Source organism: Ovis canadensis, chromosome 3 (assembly GCF_042477335.2).
Source record: "Ovis canadensis isolate MfBH-ARS-UI-01 breed Bighorn chromosome 3, ARS-UI_OviCan_v2, whole genome shotgun sequence".
Classification (NCBI taxonomy): domain Eukaryota; kingdom Metazoa; phylum Chordata; class Mammalia; order Artiodactyla; family Bovidae; genus Ovis; species Ovis canadensis.
Window position 1 is genome coordinate 142,726,057 of NC_091247.1, and position 20,671 is coordinate 142,746,727.

Below are 20,671 nucleotides of genomic sequence, written 5' to 3' on the forward strand. Positions count from 1 at the left end.
GGGGGTTTTTTGGTCTGCTTAGTATGAGGAAGCATCGCACTAATCTGGAAATTTAGGTAGAGATCAGTGAAAACATTATATGACAAATGAAGAAGTTTAGATTTTACTGTGGCAGCTCATGGGGACCTTTGAAGAGTTTCAAACAGGGGAGTAACATGATCCAAACTGGTTTTGAAAGATGGCTCTGACGGCAGCGTAGAAGATAGAATGGGAAGAGGTAGGAAGAAGCAAGACCCAAGACAGAAAGACAATGCAAAAATTTAGGTGAGACAAGACAGCTAATTCAATCTCTTTAAAGAGCCAGGAGGGGGAACTCCCTGGTGGTCCAGTGGTTAAGACTCCACACTTCCACTGCAGGTGGCCAGGTTCAATTCCTAGTGGAGAGACTAAGATCCTGCAAACCACAAGGTGTGGTCAAAAAATTAATTAATTTTAAAAATATTTCAGTGGGAAGGATCAAGGAAGGGGAACTGTTTTACTTTCCAAGAGGCTTCAACTTCATGCAGTGTGTGGACCTTGTCAGGATCTTGATTCAAACAGGCCAGCTCCAAACAGAACATCTGGAAGAAAAACATAGTATTAGATAATATTAAGGCGTCTTGTTAACTTGGTTAGGTGTGAAAATGCTACTGTGGTAGTATAACACAACAGCATACTGAAATGTTTATGAGTGACATGTCATGGTGTCTGGATTTGCTCTAAAACATGGTAGAAATAATAGATGAAGTAGCTACGGCAGAAAGTTAATAATTATTCAGCTCAGATGATCGATATCTAGGGTTTTATTACACTCCATTTATAGCTGAAAATCTTCAAAAAAAAGAGCTAACATTTTGGTAAAGGATCATGATAATATGCTAAGGCTTCCCAGGTGGCCCAGTGGTAAAGAACCCACCTGCCAATGCAGATGCGGGTTTGATCTCTGGGTTGGGAAGATCCCCTGGAGACGGAAATGGCAACCCACTCCAGTATTCTTGCCTGGAGAATCCCACGGACAGAGGAGGTGGGCAGGCTACCTACCATCCATGGGGGTCACAAAAGAGTTGGGCACAATTTGGCAAATAAACAATGAGGTGCTAAATTAAAGAAACTATAATGAGAATAGAGAGAAGAGAGCTATGAGAGATACCAAACAGGCAGAATGAACAGTACTCAGTGACTGATTATAAGTGGTTAGTGAAACTGAAGAACTGCAGTGACTCCCAGTTTTTCGCTTGGGTGGGTGGGGAGATGGGAAAGAGTTTACTCTTTCAGGGATGCAGAATTGGACTTTCAGTGAAACATCAACTTAGTGCTGTGTAGTAGACAATTGGACACATAGATCTTTAAAGCTAAGGGGAGCACCTGGGGTGGGTGGTGTGGATTTGTGAGCTGTCAGCTCACCAGCACGTGGGTGATGATTCAAAGCATTGAAGGAGCATGGCAGGTGAGAAGGGAAGATGGTGGAGGAAGAAGCCCAAGGCATACTTCCGTTTAAGAAGTGGGGATAGGAAGAACTTGCAAAAGAGATTGAGAAGAATGGCCAGAGGCGTATGAGGAGAAACAGGGAAAAATAATTTCTGGAGAATCTGTGAAGAAACAGTGGGTCAATAGAATCAAATGTCCCAAGTTAAAAACATGAAACCCATTGGATTTAGCATCTAGATGATAATTGCCAAAGAACATTCAGTAGAGCATAATTTGAAGAGGGGAGAATAAGTGAAGCCTGGAAGATGAGGGGGAGGGTTGGATGGTCCTCATGGGAAGAGGGAAGTGGCTAGAAATGGTTTTTAAATGGATTAGTTCTAGTCCAGTGGGATGATCAATTACCTCTGCTGAAGGGGGTCAGTAGAAGTGAATTCTTGAGAGAAGAAAACAAAACAAAACAAAAAACAACTTTTAGTTAAGGCAAGGAAGAGAAGGGTATTTTCTGTAGAGATTAAGAATGTCTGGTTGGTCCAATAAAGCAAAGATTTTAGATGGCATTAGGAAGAGCATTTTCAAGAAGATCAGCCAGTGTCTGAGAGTCACGGGGGCAGAAGGGGACTCTTGACCTCTGGTTGGCATACTTTTGCAACCTCTTCAACAGTTGTCCATATATAATTCTTTCTGCTCTCTGCCATCTTGGACGTATTGAATCTGGAAAATGTTTATAAAGTATAGCTTTGGTCAGGTCAAACCCTTGCCCTAAAATTTTCATTAGCTCCTAATACCTACTGAATTAGGTTTAATAGAGATATTGAAAGCCCTTCCATAATCTGATTCCAACCTGTTTTTATCAGCCTGATCTTTGGGTGTTTGTTTGCTTGTTTTTGCTATGTTTTATTTTTCTTCTCATGCACCTTCCTTCTAGGATGCTAGGTTATTTGATATTCTCTGAATATATCAATTATATGAAATATTATAGGAAAAGGGCTGAGAAGTATCTAGCATATAGTAACATTCCACAGATGTTAGTTTTGGGATACTGAACCATTTATAATTCCCCTCTAACCATTTCATTCAGTTTTCTTTACCCTAAAGTCTCTTTCCACCTTCTTCATGTCATATAGCAAGATTCAGCTCAGGTGTCATTTATTCTAGGAAGACTTTCCTGGGTTCTCAGGCTGTGGGTGCCCTGTCTGGGCTTTTGCAGCAAGCCCACCTCTCCTGACACTCAGCCTATTAGACTTGTTTATATGTCTGTTTCCTCATTAGACTATAAATTTCCTGCTGGCCAAGGCTGAATTTTTTTTAACATATTATAGCATCAGTACTCAGTACAGTACAAGGCATTATATATGCTTTTTAACTCAGTCAGTAAAGAATCTGTCTGCAATGCAGGAGACTGGGTTCGATGCCTAGGTTGGGAAGATCCCTGGAGAAGGAAATGGCAAGCCACTTCAATATTCTTGCTTGGAGAATCCCATGGACAGAGGAGCCCGGCAAAGGAACCACAGGGCCGCAAGAGTTGGACACGACTGAGCAACTAAATTACCACCATACTGAACAAAACTTCACATCCTCTCTTCTTTAAGTACATTTATGTGATGTGTGGCATGGTTTCTTCTATGACATGTTCGCTCTACTTCTGGATGGAAGTGGCCATTATTTTTGTCACCACAGTGTCCCTTCCTGTTCTTTTGGCAACAGGCTTGATTTTCTTCCTGAATTCTCTGCTCTCGAGGTTTGTGATCTGGATGGGGCTTCCCCAACACCCTGTCCCAGGGTGGAGGAAAAGACACAGGCCTAAATCAGCCAGTTATTGTCCTGTTTCCAGTGACCTAACTGGTTTAGGGGAGCCATGTGCTCTGAGTCTTTCCAATCATAGTAAATCTCAGGACTTTCTTCAGTTACTAGAAGAGGAATTCTTTTCTTTCTCTCCCTCTTTCTTCCACACATGGTCAGTAGGGTGCAGGGCTACAGTCATTTTCATACCACAAGAGATAAATCTGTTTGAAAATAAAGGCACTAGTTGGAGAGACGACAACCAAGAGAAAGAGAGAGAAACAAAAGCTTGGTGACGGAAACAATTGAGTTCAGCTATGTTTGGAAAGAAAACTATTGCTTGTCAGTTTGTGTTGGGTTTTCTGTCATTTGCAACAAAACCACCTTCAATAATATTTATGGGTAACAAGTACACTACTTGACAAATGAGACTATTCAACAAATGTATGTTTCATAGATAAATAAGTTGTGAGGAGCAGCAGTTACTCACTTCTACAGTGCAATTTGATCATCCTTCAGGAGATGGATAACCGTGATGCATTCACAGCCACGTGAATACACTTAATGTCACTGAACTGTGCACAGAAAGATAGTTAAAATAGTTAACTTTATGCTGTATGTTTTACTCTACTAAAAAAAAAAAAAGAATATGAGAAAGGAAAAGATCATCACTGAACTAGAAATAAAGGTTTACAGCCCATTTATCACATGAAAACCCAGGGAGAGGAAAGCTTGCTGCATTATACCAGTAATACAGGTAATCATTCTCTGCTTTTAGAAATGCATCCTAGGGAAATAACTAGGTAAGTATACAAAGCATGTCTATCTGAACATTATTTGCAATATCAATAGGGACTAGCTAATAAAATTCTATTCAGAGAATAGAATATTATATAGTTATTAAAATAAGGTAGACTTATGTGTCACTTCTTATGAATATATACGTCAGAGTGCTATTGGAATTACATTAATGTCAAATAGTTTCACAAAAATAATGTAAGACTTATATGAGATTTAAGGGCTTCCCTGATAGCTCAGTTGGTAAAGAATCCACCGGCAATGCAAGAGACTCCGGCTCAATTCCTGGGTCAGAAGATCAGCTGGAGAAGAGATAAGCTACCCACTCCAGTATTTTTGGGCTTCCCTTGGGGCTCAGCTGGTAAAGAATCCACCTGCAATGAGGGAGACCTGGATTCAATCCCTGGGTTGGAAGATTCCCTGGAGAAGGGAAAGGCTACCCACTCCAGTATTCTGGCCTGGAGAATTCTATGGACAGAGGAGGCTTGCGGGCTACAGTCCATAGGGTCACAAAGAGTCAGCCATGACTGAAGTGACTTAGCACACACGCATAGAAGATGGCCACAAAACCACGCGCTGAAGACTGATTTCGTAACTAAACTAAATCAGGAAGCAAGCAACTCCCCCTGGCTGTTTTGAACACTGCATATTAGGTAATTGTGAGTGTTAATTCATTTACATTTGTGAGGTTTCTTTCTCTACTTTTTCTTAAGTAGAGGCCAGGCTTATAATTTTAGCTTCGCCTTCTCCCACTTTAAGAAGGAATTTGGCAGCTGAAGAGAGATAGACAGGAATGGGAGTGATGAACTGCTAATACTCAAGGAGAAGGTCAAATGTCTACATTTTTCTTGTAAACAGAAAGTACGGAACTCAAGACTTCCCCTAAAAGTGTTCAGTATCTCTTCCCATCTTGTTTAAAGTAGCCTCACAAGTTAGGAATTTGACCAGCTGTCTAGGGGGAAATGAGCTTTTAAAACATCAAGCATTCTCTCTCCATCTGCCTCTTCCTGTCTCTCTCTCTCACACACACATTCACAGATTTCAGTGCTTAGCAATACACCATAAGTGTGTTAGTTACTCACATAGCTTGTTCCTTATTTTCAGTTATTTCTGTCCTCGGTAGAGAGGGAAGTATTTGGGAAGGCAAATTGCTCTTGGTTATTACTATGACTCACAATGAGTTCAAGTCAGGCGCCCAGCAGCCAGCAACTGCCACCAGCAACTGCTGCATCCAGAGCATCATCACCAGGACCTCACATTTGATGTAATCACTGACCACAGACAGAGGGACTTCACCAAAAGCCACAGGCATAGGTCTAGGCAAAATGCACTGGTAAATAAATTTACCTCATAGGATGCCAGATCTAGAAGGAAACCTAAAGAACATGTAAGCCCTGAAATTCCTAATGCCTGTCAAGCAACAAACTCAACCTTAGAAGCTTTTGAAATATCTTGGGATGAGATCCCAGGATTGCTTATTTTTCAAAAAGCTTCACATGCAATTCTACTGTATGTTAAAGGTTAAGAATGGCTGTTCTAATCCCATTCCTCTTATCTTACAGATAGTGACCTGGGGCCCAGAGAGGTGCTGCCTTTCTCGTGATCACACACCTGGTTAAGAGCAGAAAAAAGACAAGAACTCAAAGCTCCTGATTCCTGGCCTGGAGTATTTATCCTTACACTACTGTCCTGCCCCACTGACTGTTTTCTGAATATTTACTATTATTACTTCCTAATACAATTGAAAATGTATAACCATTGGTTATTTAATAACAAATCATGAAAAATCTAGCATTTATAAAATCTAGCATTTATAAAAGAAGTCAGTCACAAAAGATCACATATTCTCTGAATCCTTTTATATGAAATGTCCAAAGTAAACAACCCCACACTGATAGGAGTAAGCTAGTAAATTACCAGGAGTTGGCAGAAAGGTTAGAAAGGGGCTTCTTTGGAGAGGTGGTGAAAAGTGTTCTAAAATTAATTGTGGCAATGTTTGTGTAACCCTGTGAATATATTTAAAAAACCACTGAATTGTACGCTTTCAAAATATGAATTGTATGGTATATGAATTATATCCCAATAAGATCACTTCATGGGAAATAGATGGGGAAACACTGGAAACAGTGTCAGACTTTATTTTTTTGGGTTCCAAAATCACTGCAGATGGTGATTGCAGCCATGAAATTAAAAGACATTACTCCTTGGAAGAAAAGTTATAACCAATCTAGATAGTATATTCAAAAGCAGAGATATTACCTTGCCAACTAAGGTCCGTCTAGTCAAGGCTATGGTTTTTCCTGTGGTCATGTATGGATGTGAGAGTTGGACTGTGAAGAAGGCTGAGCGCCGAAGAATTGATGCTTTTGAAGTGTGGTGTTGGAGAAGACTCTTGAGAGTCCCTTGGACTGCAAGGAGATCCAACCAGTCCATTCTGAAGGAGATCAGCCCTGGGATTTCTTTGGAAGGAATGATGCTAAAGCCGAAACTCCAGTACTTTGGCCACCTCATGCAAAGAGTTGACTCATTGGAAAAGACTCTGATGCTGGGAGGGATTGGGGGCAGGAGAAGGGGATGACAGAGGATGAGATGGCTGGATGGCATCACTGACTCGATGGATGTGAGTCTGAGTGAACTCCGGGAGTTGGTGATGGACAGGGAAGCCTGGCGTGCTGTGATTCATGGGGTCGCAAAGAGTCGGACACGACTGAGCGACTGAACTGAACTGAAGACTGTTTTTAAAAAATCTAGCACTAACTTCTCACTGGATTCTGAAAGATAATTTAAATTGTTTACTTTATTTTTCAACATATCTCTAAAATAATACATAGTTTCCAAATGGATCTTATCCTTTAGTTTATCCCTACTTAGGTATCTTTCCCAGCACCCCATACCCTCAAAGAGATTAATTTTCCCAGAGCTTAGTCTGGCATTTAGGATCCTTGTTCTTGCCACCAGACATGGTGCCTTTGCCAAGACTGTTCCCTCCACTGAGAAGGCCAAATTGTGTGTTTAAGGCCTGGCTCATACATCATCTCTTCAAGGGCCCTTTGTATCCCCCACACTGGAGGCGGTCTGTCTTCAGGGTGTAAGAGGTGACTTTTAAAAAGAAATTTATGTATTTACTTATTTTTGGCTGTACTGGGTCTTTGTGCTATGTGCAGACCTTCTCTCTAGTTTCGAGCAGGGGGCAGGGGCTACTCTCTCCTTTCGGTGCATGGGCTTCTCATTGCAGGGGCTTCTCTTGCTGTGGAGCATGTGCTCTGGGTCACACAGGCTTTAGTAGTTGTGGCATGTGGGCTTAGTTGCCTCACGGACCAGAGAACAAACCTGTGTCCCCTGCGTGGGCAGGTGGACTCTTAACCATTGGACTACCACGGAAGTCCTAAGAAGTGACATCTTGATCAAATGTTTAGATACCACATAACAAGGTCATCAGCCTTCCAGCCTGAAATCTTTGGGCCCTCACGACCCACTAGTGATCCCTGTCACCAAGTTAACACCACCTTTAATTTTTCTTATTGCATCACCTTAGGTCTAGCACTAAATTCTGTGTCTGTTACTTTGTTTTTTGCTTTCTTCTGCCCATTACTATTCCCTTCTCCCCCTCCATCTTCTCAATCCCATCCCCATTCCTACCTCCTTCCTTCAGTTCAGTTCAGTTCAGTTGCTCAGTCGTGTCCGACTCTTTGCGACCAGCACACCAGGCCTCCCTGTCCATCACCAACTCCCAGAGTTCACTCAAACTCACGTCCATTGAGTCAGTGATGCCATCCAGCCATCTCATCCTCTGTCATCCACTTCCCCTCCTGCCCCCAATCCCTCCCAGCATCAGGGTCTTTTCCAATGAGTCAACTCTTTGCATGAGGTGGCCAAACTATTGGAGTTTCAACCTCAGCATCAGTCCTTCCAATGAACATCCAGGAGACTACTCTCCTTTATGATGAGGATGGACTGGTTGGATCTCCTTGCAGTCCAAGGGACTCTCAAGAGTCTTCTCCAACACCACAGTTCAAAAGCACCAATTTTCTAGCGCTCAGCTTTCTTCACAGTCCAAGTCTCACATCCATACATGACCACTGGAAAAACCATAGCCTTGACTAGACAGACCTTTGTTGGCAAAGTAATGTCTGCTTTTTAATATGCTATCTAGTTGGTCATAACTTTCCCTCCAAGGAGTAAGCGTCTTTTAATTTCATGGCTGCAATCACCATCTGCAGTGATTTTGGAGCCCAAAAAAATAAAGTCTGACACTGTTTCCAGTGTTTCCCCATCTATTTCCCATGAAGTGATGGGACCAGATGCCATGATCTTCGTTTTCTGAATGTTGAGCTTTAAGCCAACTTTTTCACTCTCCTCTTTCATTTTCATCAAGAGGCTGTTTAGTTCTTCTTCACTTTCTGCCATAAGGGTGGTATCATCTGCATATCTGAGGTTATTGATATTTCTCCCAGCAATCTTGATTCCAGCCTGTGCTTCTTCTAGCCCAGCGTTTCTCATGATGTACTCTGCATAGAAGTTAAATAAGCAGGGTGACAATACACAGCCTTGGCGTGCTTTCCTTTTCCTATTTGGAACCAGTCTGCTGTTCCATGTCCAATTCTAACTGCTGCTTCCTGACCTGCATATAGGTTTCTCAAGAGGCAGGTCAGGTGGTCTGGTATTCCCATCTCTTGAGGAATTTTCCACAGTTTATTGTGATCCACACAGTCAAAGGCTTTGGCATAGTCAATAAAGCAGAAATAGATGTTTTTCTGGAACTCTCTTGCTTTTCTTTCCTTCATACCTGGCTAATTCTTACTAAATATGCAGAACTCTGGAAAAATGTCATCTCTTCCAGGAAGGCTTCTCTGACGCCGCCCTTCTCCCTTAAGATGGTAGCCAAACTAAAGCAATGGCAAGGAAGCATAGAGAAATGGACAACTTTGAAAAGTACTGTAAAGATCGAATTGATAGGACTTGCTCATGTGAAATAAGGATAAAAATAAATCATAAAGATTATACAGAATAAACAGTGAACTTGAGAATAAGAATTGGTAACAGTTTAGAGTAATTTCAAAAATGTTTTTCTCAGCTTTATGTCAATCTTCAATTGGTGGATTTTAATAAGAGGGATCTTCTATACCCTGCCAAGCACATCTTCCTTAAACTTTCCTTTTCTAATGGGATGTCCCCATATTGTTTTATTGATCCAGGGCCTTTAATGACTCCCTCCCTGCTGCTGCACAAGCCTAAACTCTGCTCTGCTTTAAAGGATTTCATAGCCAGTCCAGCCCCTCCCTTCAGCCCCACACAGCTGTAGTCAGGCTGAGTGCTTCCTCTTCCTGCACAGGTCTTGCTCACTCTTGCTTCCAGCTCTTTTGCCTCCTTCTTGCCTAAGGTGGTCTTTTCTCTGCGCACATTTCAGAGACAGTTCAAGGCTCAGCTTCAACAAACCCTGCCTGCCTGATCCATGGCTCCCTGTGCCTCCTGAACTTCTGAAGCATTCACAGTTGATAGCATCTAATTTAGCACTTGATTATATATGTGCATCTAACATAATTTACAGTCATTTTAATGTGTGTTAGACATGTTTCACCCAACTAGACTATAAATTTACTGAAGGTGGGAATCATGATATATAGTTCCTTAAGTGAAGTGAAGTCGCTCAGTCGTGTCCGACTCTTTGCGACCCCGTGGACTGTAGCCCACCAGGCTCCTCTGTCCATGGGATTCTCCAGGCAAGAATACTGGAGTGGGTTGCCATTTCCTTCTCCAGGGGATCTTCCCGACCCAGGGATCGAACCCAGGCCTCCCACATTGCAGGCAGACGTTTTAACCTCTGAGCCACCAGGGAAGCCGTATAGTTCCTTAAGATCATAAATTCTGGAATCAAACTATGCTCAAATCCTGGCTGTTCCACTTGCCAGCTGTATGACAGTGGGCAAATGACTACCTTCTCTGTGCCTTAGTACCTAATGTTTAAGATGGACATGGTAACGGGACCTATCTCATAGGTGTGGCTATAAGGGTAAATGAGGCCACTCACATGCTAATGCTCAGCTAATGCTTGGCACGCTGTAAGAACTCAGTAAACATTATCTGTTACTATTAACCTCCATGCTACTAGGCGTATCACTGAACATTGAGTCACTGCGTCACTGAGTGTGTGCTCAGTCATGTCCAAGTCTTTGCGACCCCATGGATGGTAGCCCACCAGGCCCCTCTGTCCAAGGGGTTTCCCAGGCAAGAATACTGGAGTGGGCTGCATTTCCTTCTCCAGGGGATCTTCATTGGCAGGCAGATTCTTTAGGTAGATGCCTAAAAATTAATTTTTGCTGACTTAGTTGTTCATATGTAAATTTCTTCTTTGTATTTTCTTTTATTTTTCGGCCATGTGACATGTGAAATCTCAGTTCCCTGGTTGGGGATCAAAGTTGGACCCCCTGCAGCGGAAGCACGGTGTCTTAACCACTGGACCGCCAGTGAAGTCCCATACATTTCTTTTAGATTCCTAAAAGAATCAGAAATTCTTGTGTTGAGGCAAAAGGGTGTATTTATACAGACATTAATAAACATTTTAAAACATTTTAAAACATTTTATGTGGACAGTTTCACTTCTCCAGTTTTGAAGACTATCTCATCATTTCCCCATATATGCCCTCACCTAGGTCCTGGAGACCAGGTGAGGAAAGCAAGAGGATTACCTCTCTTCCTCTATAAGGAAATAGGGAATAAGCATTGGATGACAAGCTAAAACTCAAATGCCTGGAGGATTCTGGGTGCTAGGTACCAGCCATCTAGAATCCAAACTAAATAGTCCCCATTTGTGTCATTCTTGTTTTTGACTGTGTGTACCTCAAAGAAATAAACATACATTACTGTATTGGCCTGTTGGTAGTTGAGGAGACAGTATGTCTAGTAGAGTACAAGATGATAATAAAGGTAAGAAGAAGGTAATTAAAGACCCAAGGCTGAGCTCTAGACAAACACTATTATTATGTTTTATATTATACCCATTACCATGCATGCCCCTCCCCCAGTGTTCTACAAATTAAATGGTTTCAATCAGTTTATCTGGAAGAGCCAATACCTTAAGTTCTTTGCGGTCCCTGGACTGCATCCTGGTAAAATCCTTGGGACTCAGGTTACTACAAAGAACAAACTTTTTGCAGGTGGGGGAGGGGACATGAGCCTGCAGCAGATGATACTACAAGTGTGAGACATGTGTGGATCCATACCATAATAAAAGATCATAGAATGTGAATTGCTTTGTGAAAATATCCTTTAGGGCTATTTCTCTTCTTTTATACTTAAGTGTCATATCTTCCAAATGAAATATTAAGAAAATAAGAGCTGGTGGAAAGACAATTCATTTACTTATTTTAGGATGAGATGATATAAGACAGGCTGGAAGGTAATTGTACTGAGTCAGAATTCCACCTGCTAACTGTGCCCTTTGTCTAAAACCGCTGATGGATGAGGGGCCAGAGCTGTCAGGCAAGGTGGGAATCAAACACAGATGGATGGGAAGTTAGGGTTTTGTGACAAGAGTGAGCAGCTGCCTTCCAGCCCTGTTGTGCCACCACTTGGCACTTCCTATTTGGACAGGTCACTCCACTTTTCCTCATTAGTAAAATGACCAGTTAGGGACAGGAAAATCATCTCTAGAGCTCTTTCTAGCCCCGCCATCTTAGGATTCTTTGTGTCTAAGAAGACCTATGTCTTACTCCACATTGTAGATTTGCCGTTGTTTAGTCACTAAGTCCTGTCCAACTCTTTTGCGACCCCGTGGACTACAGCCGGCCAGACTCCTCTGTCCGTGGGATTTCCCAGACAAGATTTCCCCTCCAGGGGATCTTCCTGACCCAGGGATCAAACCCACATCTCCTGCATTGGCAAGCAGATTCTTTACTGCTGAGCCACCAGGGAAGCCCATATTGTAGGTTCAGTTCAGTTCAGTCGCTCAGTCATGTCCGACTCTTTGTGACCCCATGAACCGCAGCACACCAGGCCTCCCTGTCCATCACCAACACCTGGAGTTTACCCAAACTCATGTCCATTGAGTCGGTGATGCTATCCAACCATCTCATCTTCTGTCGTCCCCTTCTCCACTTGCCTTCAATCTTTCGCAACATCAGGGTCTTTTCAAATGAGTCAGCTCTTCGCATCAGGTGGCCAAAATAACAAGAGTTTCAGCTTCAACATCAGTCCTTCCAATGAACACCCAGGACTGATTTCCTTTAGAGTGGACTGGTTGGATCTCCTTGCAGTCCAAGTGACTCTCAAGAGTCGTCTCTAACACCACAGTTCAAAAGCATCAATTCTTTGACGCTCAGCTTTCTTTATAGTCCAACTCTCACATCCATACATGACCACTGGAAAAACCATAGCCTTGACTAGACGGATCTTTGTTGACAAAGTAATGTCTCTGCTTTTACTCTTCACCTAAAAACTTGATCTCTCTTTCCCCTCCCCTGCTCTCTTTCTTCTTTCCCAAACCTCTCAGCATGCACACACTGTCCCTTTCTCCCTCTGACTTACATTTCAGAATCTGAAAAATATTCCCTAGCCTGTAATTACTGGTTAAAATGTTTTCCCCTGGAGGTTTCTAGGAGGCATTTGCTGAAAGTTTGAACTTAAATCTGTAGTTTCCAAGGAGGAGGAAGATGATGGTACTGAATGTCTGGCCTTGTAGAGCTGTCTCAGGGCAGTTTCTCTACAGAAACTGAACAGGGGTTCTGCATAAAGCTAATGATTATATCGCTTCACCACTTCCCTTTAAATGGTCCCTTAGAATTAGGATTGCTCTAAAGTCTCCATAATTGTCTTAAATCACTGGGTCTTTCAATACCGTTCTCTGATATAATTTCTGAGTAGGCAGTCAGCATAAAAAAAGACTAGGTCAGCTCTCTTTGTGTGTCAGGACTTGGCAGCCCAGCTTCTCTGTGATGTGTCTCCTGGCAGCCACCCAGCCTAGCTATCAACAATAAAAGCTTCTGTTTGTGATTCCAGTAAGTCACAAATAAATCTCCTCAGTCCCACCTGCTTTCTGAGAAGAGCTTCAACCGTGTCCTTTATCTTGGAGTTAAAAGAAAGAGACACGATTGTAGCCTTAGGAAAATAGGTTTTCAATGTCCGCTAAGCAATTGTTCCTTTTCATTGTTCCCTACTCCCAATGTTTAGATGTGTGATCTGAGCTGCAGTCCGCTAGCTGCCAAGTTTTTAAGACTGGACTGCTTTCCCACTTAATTGCCTTTTTGAAGCTGCTCAGCCCTAAGTGACCCTCCTGGGTATGGAAAGTGTTCCTGTGGAAAAAGGGCTCAGGACCCCAGAGCAGGAAAGGCATACCCTCCAGTGGCAACCACGCAAGGGGCAGAGGGGCAGTGACCTGCCTGGCTATGACTTCAGGAAGCCTCATTATCACCTTCAGAAGGTGAGAGAGCCAGGACTATTGGCCTCTGAGGGAGTACCAGGCACTCAGACCAGTACTAAAGGAAGAACAAAATAGAATTCCTGTTTAGCTAAATAAGAAAACAGTTAACCTCAGTTGCAGCTCAAACAGGTTGAATTTCTTAAATACCACTCATCAAAAACCTTCTCTGAAACATTAAGCCTCATAGTACTGTTCTGAGGTAAACACTAATCCTATTTTCTGGCAAGATGGAGAATGAGGTCAATCACGTTGTTTTCCACTGCAAGTGAACATTTTGGAATTAAAGAAATCTTCAGAATCTCTTCTCAAAATTACATAAATAAGTCATTTCAGGTGATTCATCATTGAGTTCATATGAACAACCTGTTTGCTGAAGCATTGTGAATGGAAGCAGAGTTCCCTCCCACCATGTTGTGTTCCACTGGCCATTAAAGATGCCCAGGACCAGAAGTGAATGTTACCAAAGAAAGTCTCCTATGTGCACTTCAGTCCTTATAAAAGGAAACAGATTTCTGTGTTTGCCCATACTTCCTTCTCTTGCTGTTATTGTCCTCTGCTTTTTTGGCTGTGCTGTGAGACATGCGGGATCTTAGTTCCCCAACTTCCCAGCCAGGGATTGAATCTGCGCCCCCAACAGTGAAAGCATGGAATCTTAACTGCTGGACCTCCAGGGAAGTCCCCATACTTCCTTCTCTTGTAATGCCAAACTCTGCAACAGAACTTTGTACGTGTTCCCACAAATCAGATATGTCCAAGTTTCTCCTTTTCATAAGAATCCCAGGGGATGAGGGCCCACCCTAATGACCTTGCTTTAACCCTGCTTAGAGACCTTATCTCTAAGAAAGATCACCTTCTGAGCTACTGGAGGTAAGGACCTCAACATATGAATTTTAGAGTGGGATACAATCCAGCCCATCAGTTCAGTTCAGTTCAGTTCAATCGCTCAGTTGTGTCTGATTCTTTGTGACCTCATAAATTGCAGCATGCCAGGCCTCCTTGTCCATCACCAACTCCCGGAGTTCACTCAAACTAATGTCCATCGAGTCGGTGATGCTATCTAGCCATCTCATTCTCTGTCGTCCCCTTCTCCTCCTGCCCCCAATCCCTCCCAGCATCAGAGTCTTTTCCAATGAGTCAACTCTTCACATAAGGGGGCCAAAGTATTGGAGTTTCAGCTTCAGCATCAGTCCTTTCAATGAACACCCAGGACTGATCTCCTTTACAATGGACCGGTTGGATCTCCTTGCAGTCCAAGGGACTCTCAAGAGTCTTCTCCAACACCACACTTCAAAAGCATCAATTCTTCGGTGCTCAGCTTTCTTCACAGTCCAACTCTCACATCCACACATGACTACTGGAGAAACCATAGCCTTGACTAGATGGACCTTTGTTGGCAAAGTAATGTCTCCACTTTTGAATATGCTATCTAGGTTGGTCCTAACTTTCCTTCCAAGGAGTAAGCGTCTTTTAATTTCATGGCTGCAATCACCATCTGCAGTGATTTTGGAGCCCCAAAAAATAAAGTCTGACACTGTTTCCAGTGTTTCCCTATCTATTTCCCATGAACTGATGGGACCAGATGCCACGATCTTCGTTTTCTGAATGTTGAGCTTGAAGTCAACTTTTTCACTCTCCTCTTTCACTTTCATCAAGAGGCTTTTGAGTTCTTCTTCACTTTCTGCCATAAGGGTGGTGTCATCTGCATATCTGAGGTTATTGATATTTTTTCCGGCAATCTTGATTCTACCTTGTTCTTCTTCCAGCCCAGTGTTTCTCATGATGTACTCTGCATAGAAGTTAAATAAGCAGAGTGACAATACACAGCCTTGACATACTCCTTTTCCTATCTGGAACCAGTCTGCTGTTCCATGTCCAGTTCTAACTGTTGCTTCCTGGCCTGCATACAGATTTCTCAAGAGGCAGGTCAGGTGGTCTGGTATTCCCATCTCTTGAGGAATTTTCCACCGTTTATTGTGAGCCACACAGTGAAAGGCTTTGGCATAGTCAATAAAGCAGAAATAGATGTTTTTCTGGAACTCTCTTGCTTTTCCCATGATCCAGCGGATGTTGGCAATTTGATCTCTGGTTCCTCTGCCTTTTCTAAAACCAGCTTGAACATCTGGAAGTTCACAGTTCACATATTGCTGAAGCCTGGCTTAGAGAATTTTGAGCATTACTTTACTAGTGTGTGAGATGAGTGCAATTGTGCAGTAGTTTGAGCATTCTTTGGCATTGCCTTTCGTTGGGATTGGAATGAAAACTGACCTTTTCCAGTCCTGTGGCCACTGCTGAGTTTTCCAAATTTGTGACATCAGACTGCCACAAATAGGATTCCCAGGGAAGCAGACTCTGAGATGGAATTTATCATGCACAGTGCTTTTTCTTATTTTTATTTATTTTAAAATAATTTTATTTATTTATTTTATCTGTGCTGGGTCTTCATTGCTGTGAGGGTTTTTCTCTAGTTTTGGTGAGCAGGGGCTACTCTCGTGCTGTGGAACATGGGCCCTAGGGCACAGGCTCAGTAGTTGTGGCACACGGGCTTAGTTACTCAACAGTATGTGGGATTGCCCCAGACCAGGGCTTGAACTGGAGTCTTCTGTATTGGCAGGAGGATTCTTTACTACTGAGCCACCTGGGAAGCCCTGTTTTTTGTTTTTAAATTTATTCTATTGATGTATAGTTGATTTACAATGTTGTGTCAGTTCTTACTGTCCAGCAAAGTGATTCAGTTATCACACATATTCTTTTCCATTATGCTTTATTACTGGATATTGAATACAGTTCCCTGTATTATGTATAGTAGGACCTGTTATCTATTCTATATATTAATATAATAGTTTGCACCTGCTAATCCCAAACTCCCAATCCATCCCTCTCCCACTCCTTCTCTCCCTTTGGCAACCGTAAGTCTGTTTTCAATGTCTGAATATGTTTCTGTTTCATAAATATGTTCATTTGTGCCATATTTGAGGTTCCCCTCGATATCACATAAGTGATATCATACGGTATTTGCCTTTCTCTTTCTGATTTACTTCACTTGGTATGACAGTCTCCAGGTCCATCCTTGTTGCTGCAGATGGCATCATTGCACTTTTTTATGGCTGTGTGGTATTCCATCATATATACACATACTACATCTTTTGTATCCATTCCTCTGTCTATGGACACTGAGGTTGCTTCCATGTCTTGAGTTTTGTAAATAGTTAATGCACAGTGTTTATTGAGACTTGTCCTTGGGCTCAACATCTGGAGAAAGGCAGCAGACAGGATCAGTAGAGGGATGTCATGTCATCATGCAGACCCCACAACTGCCTTAGCCAATCCCACAGGGTTCTCTGGAGCAAGAATGATCCTTCAGAGTTGTACTAAGTTGGGCTGAAAGGGCCAGGGCTTTATACTGCCACATCAGTCAATCACTGGAACTTGCCACCTCAAAAAGTGGTATGACCCTTGTCAAGGCAGGTCTCTACAGCTGAGGCAATCTCTGAAGGGGCTGACAGCTGAGGGCATCAGCCAGGGTAACAAATCCTCAGTAAAGGGAGATCTGGGCAGTGTATCATAGAGCCCACCACACTGGCTACAAAAACAGAGTATGATGTATGTCTTCTGCAACTTGCTCTTCAAAAAAGTTAATGATTATTTTCAAACATATTCCAAATAGAGGGAAGAGTATAATTAACAGCTATATATCCATTGGGCTTCCCTGGTGGCTCAGTGATAAAAGAACTTGCCTGCCAGTTCAAGAGAGGTAGGTTTGATCTCTGGGTTGGGAAGATTCCCTAGAGAAGGAAATAGCAACCTACTCCAGTATTCTTGCCCAGAAAACCTCATAGACAGAGGAGCCTAAAGAGTTGGAGACAGCTTAACAACTAAACAACAAAAACAACCCATTATTTAGATACTTCGATTATCAAGATTTTGCAACACTTGCTTCATCTATCCCTTTCTCTTTTTTGATTCATTACTTTGAAGTAGACGTCATATCATTTCATCCTTGCAACTTCAATATCCATTTCTAACACATATGAAAATTTTCTTACATAACCTCAATGCCATTTTCATACCAAATAAACCAATAACAATTCCTTGGTCCATATTTAGATTTTCCTAATTATCTTTAAAAATTCATTTTTCTAACAAGCTTGTTTTAATTAGGATCTATATAAGGGGAACATGTTATTTTGGTTACGTCACATTTCTTTGAATCTAAAGTCCTTCCTTTTCCCTATGGAATTGTCTTGTTGAATAATTAAAAGAGTGTGAGCCATTCTTATTTATTTGCCTCTTAATGGTTCACTTAACTTGTTCCTCTATCCTCCACATTTCCTGTAATTTTAAGTTAGCTCTAAAGCTTGCTTCGGAGAAGGCAATGGCACCCCACTCCAGTACTCTAGCCTGGGAAATCCCATGGGCGGAGGAGCCTGGTAGGCTGCAGTCCATGGGGTCGCGAAGAGTCGGACACGACTGAGCAACTTCACTTTCACTTTTCACTTTCATGCATTGGAGAAGGAAGTGGCAACCCACTCCAGTGTTCTTGCCTGGAGAATCCCAGGGACGGGGGAGCCTGGTGGGCTACCATCTATGGGGTCACACAAAGTCGGACACGACTGAAGTGATTTAGCAAAGCTTGCTAGATCCAGGTTCAAGGACCATAGGTAACAAAGAGTGAAGAAGTGCCATTTGGTTGCCTGAAACAGTCCATATGGAAAAGACAGGATAAAGCTTAATTCTTTCCCTTTATATTGCCAATTTTCAGAATACATAAGAATGTTTTTCGCTTTCTGTCTGTAAAATCTCTTATGAGATCATGATTTGAAAAATATGATAAGTGCATTTCCATCAATTGCTGTAAATGTTCTTGTGAATGCTTATGGTGTCCAGTTTTTTTTACCAAGTCTTTTTGTGCCAGCTCCCATTATCCAACTGATTTTTTTGAGAACATACTTGCCTCCTAGAATAACAAGATGTTTCAGGCTTTTACTGTACATTGTATTCCTCAGACCAGGAATTAGCCATTTCTCCAAAAAGCTCTGCTTCTTTTTAGTGGGAAATTGGTTTTTTTAAACAAACTTTTTGTTGTGGAATAGTTCTAAAGAAAAATTGTGGGGATAATACAAAGAAAAATCTCATATACACCATACAGTTTCCCTCATTATTAGCATTATCAGAGTGGTATATTTGTCACAATTAATGAACCAATACTGCTGCATTTTTTAAAAATAATTTTGCCTATTATTTATTTATAGCTGTTCTTTGTTTATCGCTGTGCTGGGTCTTCATGCCGGGTGGCTTTTCTCTGGTCGCTGTGGGTGGGGGCCACTCGCTAGCTGCAGTGCGCAGGCTCCTCGTGGTGGTGGCTTCTCCTGTTGCGGAGCGCAGGTCACAGACGTGCACTTCAGTAGCTGCAGCTCCTGGGTTCCACAGCACAGGCTCAACAGTTGCACTGCACGGTCCTACACACTCCAAGGCGTGTGGGATCTCCCCATATCAGGGATCGAGCCCATTACCACTGAGCCACCAGGGAAGCCCTGCTGCTTTTTTATTAACTGAAGCCCATACTTTACTCAGGCTTCCTTAGCTTTTATGTAATCTTTTTCTTGTTCCAGGATCCCAACGATAATACCACATTACATTTAGTCAACAAGTCTCCTCAGGCTTTTCTTGGCTGGTTTTTTTTACTCAGTCAGCTTCTCAGACTTTCTTTGTGATGACCTTAACAGTTCTGAGGAATTCTGGTCAGACATTTTATAGACTGTCCAACAACTGGGATTTGTCTGATGTTTTTCTCATAATTGCGCTGGGACTGTGCGGCTTGGGGAGGAAGATCACAGAGGTAAAATACAGTTCTCACCACATCCTATCAGAGGCTCATGCTACCAACATGATTTATCACCAATGACGTTAACCTTGATCACCAGGCTGAGGTAATACTTGTCAGGTTTTTCCCACTGTAAAGTTACTCCTCTCCTCCCTCTTCATTCTGTGCTCTTTGGAAGTAATTATGCACAACCCACACTTATGGAGTAAGGTATGTTCCTTCTCCTTAAAGAGGGAGTGTCTGTATAAATTATTTGGAATTCTTCTGCATGACAACTTTGTTTACACTCCTCCATTCATTCATTCAATTATTTATTTATAACACTATGTACGCATAGATATTGATTTTATATCTTGAGTTTTAATCCAATATAGCTTTATTTATTTGTCTCAAGTTGCTCCAGTTTGGGGGCATTGAGCTCTTTCAGTTGGCACCTGTGTCCCTTTGATATAATTCTACCATTGCAGGTTTCTTGAACACTACACTACTTTCTGGCACTATAAGATGCTTAGGATCACCTTGTATATTTCTTGCCCTAGTGTTAGAATCAGCCATTTCTCCAAAGAGCTCTGGTTCCTTTTACCGGAGAACGTTATTGCTGCTGCTGCTAACCAACTCTGTGCAACCCCATAGACGGCAGCCCACCAGGCTCCCTCGTCCCTGGGATTCTCCAGGCAAGAACACTGAAGTGGGTTGCCACTTCCTTCTCCAATGCATGAAAGTGAAAAGTGAAAGTGAAGTTGCTCAGTCATGTCCAACTCTTCGCGATCCCATGGACTGCAGCCTACCCAGGCTCCTCCGCCCATGGGATTTCCCAGGCAAGAGTACTGGAGTGGGGTGCCATTGCCTTCTCCCGGAGAATATTAGAAATACAAGATAGGGGTGCTTGCTGCTATTGGGGTGTGTCATTGCTTCTAGGCACTCTCAGCTAACAGAGAAAGAAAATACATGTATGTATACTAACCTTTATATATACACATGGACATATTTATTAATATTTCTATATATAACCATTATATCTGTATCAAGGTAAAAATGGGTTCACACTGATGTCCCCAACTCTAATCCATTATCACATGGATCATTTAGCTGCTTCTTCTTGCTTTTCTGTAACTTCCAACTCCAACACTAAGAAAGAAATCTTACTCTCACCATCCTCCATCCATTTACTTGATTGTTCAGTTCCAGTATGGATGTATATTGGTTTCAGAATTGTTTATCTGTACCCTTGAGGGAAGCATCTTTATTGACTAGAGTACAGTACTTATTATGTATAATTCCTTTCACTTTTAGTTATACAGACTCCACCCATTTCCAAAGTTACTGAGGTCAGCACCTTTTCTCCCCATCCTTTTCAGACAGGTTGGTTCATATGTTTGTCATACAGCTAAATTCTTTCATCACATTCTATTCTAGGATTCTCTGACCTCCTAAACGTTTTGGGAATAGTT

General features: G+C 42.2%; 1 protein-coding gene across 12 annotated transcripts in view; it reads right to left on the reverse strand.

The window, feature by feature from the left end:
- Nucleotides 1-20,671, reverse strand: part of LOC138437342 (tubulin alpha-1C chain) — a 94,294-nt gene that overhangs the window by 55,674 nt on the left and 17,949 nt on the right. For 5 of the 12 annotated variants that reach the window (XM_069584472.1, XM_069584463.1, XM_069584470.1 and 2 more), the window contains one exon: nucleotides 480-560. The gene's annotated coding sequence lies outside the window, so the exon portion shown is untranslated. Of the gene's footprint in view, nucleotides 1-479; nucleotides 561-3,676; nucleotides 4,359-5,066; nucleotides 5,301-10,012; nucleotides 10,478-20,671 lie in introns of those variants that run through there. The other 7 variants (XM_069584474.1, XM_069584465.1, XM_069584473.1 and 4 more) reach the window with 5 other exon arrangements.